We start from the raw sequence: 9,051 nt of genomic DNA on the forward strand, positions 1-9,051 counted from the left end.
CCAAACTTTATCCATTTGACAGCAGATGAGATCCCTGACCGAGTGACTGCACGTAGCCATGTGTACAATGCAAACATGAACATATGGTCACGATATGGTACGTTAGGAGACCCTGACCCTGGATGTGTTGATTACTTTCTGGACCTAATGGCTGGACTGAGCTGTCTGCTGTCAGAAGTGCAGTATGCATTGCTGTTGATGTCGGGGTTGTGTATCGCACTGTTCAGAACCAGATCTGGTAGGTTTGGTTTCTTTGACCCACACGGCAGAAAAGAGGATGGTAGACATATACCGCTGGGATGCCCTTTACCTGGTAGGGCTGTCATGGTGACATTCACAAGTCTCTTTGAAGTGATTCAAAGAATCCAAATATTTCACAGGGGGATCAGAACTCCCTCCTCCTGCAACTATGAGTTGAAACCTGTGACGTTTCCCTGTGCTAATGCAACCCACTACAACGAAGCCACCCCTGATGTGCTGATTACAACAAACACTCCTGCTGCAACAACATCCTCTGTTTTAGATGATGCCCTTCACAGTGAGCAAAGTGTAAGTCCAGTCACTGAGCTCTCTGATGAGATACTTTATGAACTGTGCACTGCCATGGAAGCACAACCATTGAGCCAGCCCTGTGTAACTTCTGTCACAGCCCAAGACATCACTTCATCTGTGACACAACAGGATCAAATCAGGTTGCCTGATCCATCAACTGAAGCTGCTCCACATGTCTCACCCGACATCTCCATTAAACTGTCCAAACTCAATAAAAACCAAAAGAGAAAATTCATGAGGAAACTAATGCTCTCAGCAAAACAAACACAAAAAAAAGACAAAAAAACGAGACAAAGAGAGAAGTATACTTCAAATGAAACATACAGAGAAAAAAAGAAACTTTATGAAAAAAACAAATACTGTAATGAATTAAACAGAAAAGAAAAACAGCAATACATCGTCAAACGTTATCAAGACAATACTGAAATCAAACAAAAGTACAAAGATTATATGAAGAGCCGTTACATGACCAATCTTGAATGTAAACGGGAGAAACAGCAGTACATTACCAAACGATACGGACAAAATGTGACTTTTAGAGAGAAACAAAAGCTCTATCTGACCAAAAGATATCGAGAGGATTTAACCTTTAAAGAAAAACAAAAGCTCTATCTGACCAAAAGATATCGAGAGGATTTAACCTTTAAAGAAAAACAAAAGCTCCATCTGACCAAAAGATATCGAGAGAATTTAACCTTTAAAGAGAAACAAAAGCTCTATCTGACCAAAAGATATCGAGAGGATTTAACCTTTAAAGAAAAACAAAAGCTCTATCTGACCAAAAGATATCGAGAGGATTTAACCTTTAAAGAAAAACAAAAGCTCTATCTGACCAAAAGATATCGAGAGGATTTAACCTTTAAGGAGAAACAGAAACTGTACCTGACCAAAAATTACAAAGAAAACTCCCAGTTCAGAGAACGGCAGCGGTCTTACATTACAAGGCGTTACAGTAAAGACCAGAATTACAGAGCACGACACAGAGAGCTGATGAAGCAAAGGATGCAAGAGAAATATCACAACAATCTTGCTTTTAAAACTATGCACAACATGAGATGTGCTATGAAAATAAAAAGGAAATACAGACGTCTCGATAGACAAGCACAGGAGAGTGACAACAGTGTGATCGCAGAGGCCATATCTATATTCAGATCCCACATAAAGTCTGGTCCAACGTACCCTTGCACCGTGTGTCATAAGGCATCATTTCCAAACCAAGTGAAACAGTGCAAGAGGTCAACCTATGTGAAAAACCCACGTCTAGTTGCGTCATGCCTAACGGGTAAATATGTTCATGTTTGTGATGAAGTCTGCAGAAATGAACAACAGTGCACGATGCCAGATGAGAGGAGAAAAGAGTGGATCTGTCACACCTGTCATGATCACCTGAAACGTGGAGCCATGCCGTCTCTCGCTGTAGCCAACAACATGGAGCTCGTTGACATTCCACCTGAACTGTGTGACCTCAACATTTTGGAGAGACATCTCATCGCCAAATGCATCCCATTTGCCAAGATCATTCCTCTTCCAAAAGGCAGACAAAATTCAATACGAGGTAATGTGGTGTGTGTCCCCTCTGAAGTTCAAGAAACTGTACAAGCATTGCCCAGAGTGAGGAGTGAGTCTCAGGTTCTGAGAGTGAAACTGAAGAGACGACTGTGTTACAGAGGTCATCAGCTGTTTCAGACTGTAACCTGGTCTAAACTGGTTCACGCGCTGCATAAACTGAAAGAGATTCACCCACAATACAAAGATGTAACTATTAGAGATGATGCTGAACTGTGTGATCCCACACTTCCTGATGATGAGGAGGAGGAGGAAGGTGAAACTATGAATGATGATGATTATAATGAAGGTGATCTGTTGGAAATTGATGTGTTTGAGAATGAAGCATTTCAGGAGACAGAGAATGAACCTGATGATGGGCGGAATGTTGACAATGCTGAGCAGCAGCCAACTGAGCATAGACGTGACGATGAGGAACAGGAAGAAAACATGCCCAATGGAGGGTTTGCGCTTGACTCGTGTCTTCAGCCAACTGATGTGTCAGAGGAGATATTAAGTTTTAGTGAGGGTATCTACTCTGTGGCGCCTGCTGAAAGAAACAGTCCAGTTGGTTTCTTCAAAACCCCCAGACTGGAGGCCATATCCTTTCCTATGCAGTTCCCTACAGGTCAGAACACACTGGATGAAAATAGACTTGTTAAGCTGTCGCCCAGCGGTTATTTCAAAGCTAGGCTTTTCTGTGTTGATAATCGTTTTGCCAGAGACACAAACTACTTGTTCTTTGCCCAGTTTGTGACAGAAATTCACTTGGCCACAAACAGCATGAGCATTCAGTTAAGGAAAGCAAAGCCTATGACCAGAGACGGACGCAGAATAACATCTGATATGTTACTGAATAAACGTGAGGTGGAAAGACTTGTGAGGAATAAAGATGCAGTAAGATTCATGCAGCCACTCAGAGGAACTCCAGCCTACTGGCAAAAAACAACCAGAGATCTCTTTGCCATGATCAGACAGTTGGGAGTTCCGACATTCTTCTGTACATTCTCAGCGGCTGAAATGCGTTGGCCTGAGGTCATCGAGGCAATAAAAAGACAACAAGGTGAGGATGTTAATTTTGACGAGCTTGACTGGTCCGCAAAGTGTGACATACTGAGGAGCAATCCTGTGACAGCCATGCGAATGTTTGATAAACGAGTAGAGGCTTTATTCAGAGACCTGATTTTCTCGCAAGCAGAGCCCCTTGGGAAAGTGCTTGATTTTTTCTACAGAGTAGAGTTTCAGCACAGAGGAAGCCCGCACATTCACTGCCTGTTATGGATAGAAGGTGCACCGGTGTTCGAGACCGATAGTGACAAAACGGTGTGTGACTTTGTTTCAAAGTACATCACAGCTCAGCTCCCTGACCCACGCAAACAACCTGAACTGCACAGAAAAGTGAAGGAGTTACAGATGCACAGCAGAAACCACTCTCGCACATGTTTCAGAAGCTTTGGCTCTGCCTGCAGATTTGGATTTCCTAAACAACCTTGCAAAGAGACAATGATCACCAGACCATTTGAAAGTGACACTGACATTTCCGAAGCAGTGGAAAAGGCCAAAGACAAACTCAAACCACTGAACGCGCTCCTGAACGAACCTGAGATTGCCGAACACCTGAGTTTAGAGCAGCTCCTGGCTCGCTATAAACTGACAGTCAGTGAATATGAGAAATGCATGAGCTTAATTGCCACATCCTGCTCTGTGACCTTGAAACGTGACCCCAAAGACTGCTGGGTAAATGGGTTTAATTCGTACCTTCTCAAAGCGTGGGACGCGAACCTTGACATCTCTTTTATCCTAAATGCTTATTCCTGCATCATGTATCTGACCAGCTACATAACAAAGCAAGAATCCAAAATGTCAGACTATCTGAAAACAGTCATTGAGAACTCCAACAAGGAACATGTCAACGAATGTGACGAAATGAGAGAAGTCATGCAGGCATATTCGAAAAAGAGAGAGATCTCAGCCCAAGAAGCGGTCGCAAGAGCATGTGGAATCAAACTGAAAAAATGTTCACGAGGTGTTGTATTCCTACCAACTGATGACAACCCAGTTAAAATGAGCCGCCCGATGTCAGCCCTGGAAGACGCAACACCAGGAAGTGCAAGTATATGGATGACATCACTGACGGACAAGTACAAAAACAGACCTGAGACACCAGAGTTTGAGGAGATGTGTCTGGCTGATTTTGCAGCAACATGCAGACTTGTCTATGGCAATCAGGCAAAAGGCAAAGATGTTCTCCGCTTGCTGAATGACTCTGGATTTGTTCAAAGGCGAAAAAACGACAAGCCTGCTGTGATCAGATTTTACCGCCCCTCGAAGGAAAAAAGTCCTGAACAGCACTATGGATCACTACTGAAGCTGTACCTTCCCTACAGATCAGATGCAGAACTGAAAAGGCCATTCTTACCAACGTACCAGTCCTTTTACGAAAGTGGCATTGCACGTCTGCCTGGCCGTGAGCACGGTGAGCTAGTTAAATACATTGTGAAAAGAAACAAAGACAAATACGAGAAAAACAGTAAAGAGATTGAGCAAGCTGTGGAAGAGTACGAGCAGAACAGAGGATTGATTGATGAATGGAACAACCTGGCACCTGAATCTGAACTTGTGAGGATGGAGTGCATTGATGAACTGCAAGCAGCAGAGCCAGATCACGACAATGTACAAGAAAATGTCCCAGACTACAGTCGTCAGGTTAACGCTGTAACAGAAGCCAGAGCCATCAGAGAGCCCCCTGCAATGGATCCTGCTGTGTTACGTCAAATGTACCAGAACCTGAACCAGAAACAAGCCTGTGTCTTCTATTTAATCAGAGACTGGTGCATCAAGCGTGTTCGTCGCCTAAATCCAGAGCCGCTGTTCATCTATATCAATGGTGGAGCTGGAGCAGGAAAGTCACATCTGATCAAATGCATCTACGCAGAGGCGTCAAAGATACTGTGCAAAGTACCCAGACATGCAGACGACACTGACATATCAAGCCCCACTGTGCTGTTGACTGCTTTCACTGGAACCGCAGCATTTAACATCTGTGGAACAACTCTGCACTCTCTGCTGAAGCTCCCCAGAAGTCTGAAACCTCCTTTTGTGGGACTGGGTAACAAATTGGATGAAGTCAGAGCAGAACTGATCAACGCTGAAATCCTCATCATTGATGAAGTGTCCATGGTGTCAAGGGCCCTCTTTGCATATGTTGATGTCAGACTGAAACAGATCAAAGGCAGCCAGAAACCTTTTGGAGGAATGTCAGTCATCGCTGTTGGAGACTTCTATCAGCTACCACCAGTACGACAGTCTAAACCTCTGTGTGTCTACGACCCAGAAAACATTGACCTGTGGCAGGAAAACTTTCAGATGATCACGCTCACTGAGATCATGCGTCAGAAGGATGATGTTGCCTTTGCAGAGATGCTGAACAGGATCCGTGTGAAAGACAAGTCAGAAGAGTTGTCTGAATCAGACAGAGCCTTGTTGTCACAAGCCATCACTGAACCAGCTCAACGCCCTGCTGATGCCCTGCACATTTTTGCCACCAACAAACAGGTAGGTGCTCACAATACGGAAATACTGACGAAAAATTACTCCAACGTCACCAAAATTGATGCAGACGACTACAAAAAGGATCCGAGGAATGGGAAAATGACACGACAAGAACAACCATTCAAAGGAGGTACAAATGAGCTACCAGACACACTCCAAGTTGCAGAAGGCGTACGTGTCATGCTGACTAGAAACCTGGATGTTTCCAAAGGACTGGTGAACGGTTCGTTTGGTACTCTTATCAAAGTGGTAACCTCTGAACCGGCTGGATCTGCACATGTCAACATGCTCGGACTCCAAATGGATGATGAAACAGCATCAGGATCAGCTGACAACCTTGTTTATATCGAGAGATCAGAGGACAACCTGAAACAGAAAGGAGCTGTGCGCAGACAGTTTCCCATCAAGCTGGCTTTTGCATGCACCATTCACAAGGTTCAAGGCATGACAAGACATTCAGCTGTTGTCTCCCTGAAACACATCTTTGAGCCTGGCATGGCTTATGTGGCATTGAGCAGAGTCACCTCTCTCAGTGGACTGCACCTGCTGGACATGGATGAGAGTAAAATCTACGCCAACACTGAAATCACTGAAGCACTCGAGGCCATGAGACAAGTGAACCTGGACGACATGATGCCACTTCTTCATCTCAGAGACACGCTGAGCCAACCTGACACTCTGACCATTGTTCACCACAACACAGAGGGACTGCCAGCTCACATCAATGACATCAAGAGCCATCACGAACTGTGTCTTGCGGATGTTTTGTGTCTCACAGAAACCCACCTACAGGGCTCCTTTGTGGCAGACAGTCTTCAACTTCAGGGCTACAACATGTTCAGACGCAACAGACACCTGTCCTACACCAATGATCCCCAGATGGCAAAGAAAGGTGGTGGTGGAGTTGCCATGTATGTCAGAAATCATATCCAAGTGCACGAGAAGCAGTACATACATAATGTAACTGACCTAGAGTTTGTGGCTCTGAAGATTGAAGCCCCAGTGAGAGCACTAATTGCAGCTGTGTACAGACCACCAGGCTACTGTGTCGAGTCATTCCTGAAGAACCTGAGCAGCCTTGTGGACTCACTGGAGATCATGGATATTCAACCCATCATTGTCTGTGGTGATTTCAACGAGAATCTGAAGTCTGAAGAAAAAAAGCCAATACTGGAGATGTTTCAGTCCAGAGGGTTTCAACAACTCATCACTGATCCAACCACAGAGAAGAACACACTGTTGGACGTGGTTTTCATCTCTCAACCTCAGCAGTGTCTCCATTCTGGTGTGCTGAAGACCTACCACAGCTATCACAACCCCATTTACTGTGTATTGTCTTTTAACAGTTCGTGAAACAGTGCGGTAAGCCATACAGGTTTAGTAAAATACAAGTGACTCATTTGATAAAATTGTATTTTCATCATGTTGTTATCATCATGTACATTCTTCAGTTTGCAATCAATAGAAAAATTCTTGAAGCATCATCTTGTGTAAAAAAAAAAAAGAAAAAAAAAAGTGTGTTTTGGCTTGTGCATTTACCAGGGAGGGTTTTGGGTTTTGGGTTGGTAAATGCACAAGCCAAAAGAGTTTCAGGAACCGATGAATTGAATGAATTTCAATAAATAATATTTATCAATTAATATAATATATCCTATTAACTGTTAAATTAATAAAAAAAACATCAATACACATTTATATGCAACTGCTGAAAGTACATGTTCTCTGTGTTGTGTGAGCTGGGATGGTCACCTCCCCTGCCTCAGGGCAGGTGGCCTGACCAGAGACCATTCACTCTGTGTGCTTTCTGACCCCTACTCAACGTTCCCCTCTACAACCTTTACCACACCACTTCCAACACTGTGAGGATCAGCTGGGAACGGCCAGGACATGGTGGCTGTCAGTCTGCCATTGCCCAGGCACTGCAGCATCATCCTGTCAACAGTGGAACCACCACAACTGGGTTCCACAGAGTTCTTCTTCCTGCCTGCCCTGGTTGTTCTTCACTGAAGAGAATGAGTCTGTCGTGGTGCTGCTGGTTGCTGAAGGTATGACAGACAGTATGTGATTTATAGGCTACAAGTTCTGCATATGTTTCATGCCACAAAAACATACAACATCTTTCTCTTCTCTTTTATCAGGAGCACCTTCTTCCACCTCATCATCATCCAGCCACGTCTGACCAGAAACAACAGCATCATCAAAACCGTCAGTCTGCAGAGCCCTCACTGCTGGACCGCACATACACAAGTCATCCTGCTGCCAGCTTCTATGCCTGCTCACAACAGAGCCAAAGGTACCGCTTTGTTGTTTTGTCATTAAAAAACTTGGATGACACTGTTAACAATGTAGGTTTACAACAATATCATGTCCACTGCCTTCTCCTTTCAGGTCTCCCCCACTTGACAGTAGAGACCGACAGGGCTGGACAGCTTTCTGGACCTTGTGATCTGTGTGACGGAGCACTGAGGGTGACAGGCTGATGATTCTCTGGCAGGTGATTACTTAAGGTAAATGATAATCAGTTAGGAAGGAAGTGTTGAACATGTGATTTATGTCTTGGTCTTCACTTTCCAAAACATTTTTCTATTTTGTCTTGTCAGGTTCACCTCCCTCATTCTTCTGTTGATCATCTGGCAAGTGATGAGGTGCACTGCTGCATGGACACACAGCTCAGAACCACCAAGCCATCGTGCTGTCACTGACCACACATGACAACACCATCCAATCTGTGCAGCAAGCAGCAAATGGCCAAGTCAAATTTGAACATGGGCCACTGCAGTCAGGACTGTGCCCATGTGATATACTGTTGAGCCCATAAGGTTTTATTCTTGGCCGTCACAACATCTATCACACGTCTGCCCGTCCTGGGTGAGGGATCCCTCCTCTGTTGCTCACCCTGAGGTTCCTCCCGTTTTTTTCCCCCTGTTAAGGGTTTTCTTGGGAGTTTTTCCTCAGTCGATGTGAGGGTCTAAGGGCAGAGTGTTGTAATGCTGCTGTGTCAAGCACTTGGAGACAACGTTTTTTAGAAATGCAATACACAAATGAACCTCCTTTCCTGCAAGTGCTGTAATAAAGACAGATTCTAACTATCCCAAGGACAGTCATTCTTATATTATGTTTACCTAGTACTTTTTGTTGATACATAGATATTTCACATTACTGAAGAAAGGTGTTGTGTTTGAACAATTACTTCATATCAGTGAAACCTACATAGATTGTTGATTTCTATTTCTACTGCTATTAGACCTCAAACACATCTTTTACACTTTTGTTAAACAATTCAGGTGTTTTTCCACCAAGTCATATAATTCAGCCTCCTGCTCACATGTTCTACTTTTACCTCTCACATATTGCTCCATCTATATTACCTCTCACATATTGCTTCATCTATATTAATAATGG

General features: G+C 44.0%; 1 long non-coding RNA gene across 2 annotated transcripts; it reads left to right on the forward strand.

Annotated features, from left to right (window-relative positions):
• The first annotated feature begins 7,315 nt into the window (after positions 1 to 7,315).
• On the forward strand, positions 7,316 to 8,455 carry LOC146983117 (uncharacterized). 2 transcript variants are annotated; one of them, XR_015036304.1, is made up of 4 exons: positions 7,316 to 7,694; positions 7,788 to 7,942; positions 8,056 to 8,156; positions 8,250 to 8,455. It is a non-coding gene; the product is annotated as an uncharacterized LOC146983117 (long non-coding RNA). The 2 variants fall into 2 exon arrangements; XR_015036305.1 differs by having other exon boundaries at positions 8,059 to 8,156.
• The last annotated feature ends 596 nt before the right edge of the window (positions 8,456 to 9,051 follow it).

Source organism: Trachurus japonicus, chromosome 8 (genome assembly GCF_045865225.1).
Source record: "Trachurus japonicus isolate A0001 chromosome 8, Traja_1.0".
Taxonomy (NCBI): domain Eukaryota; kingdom Metazoa; phylum Chordata; class Actinopteri; order Carangiformes; family Carangidae; genus Trachurus; species Trachurus japonicus.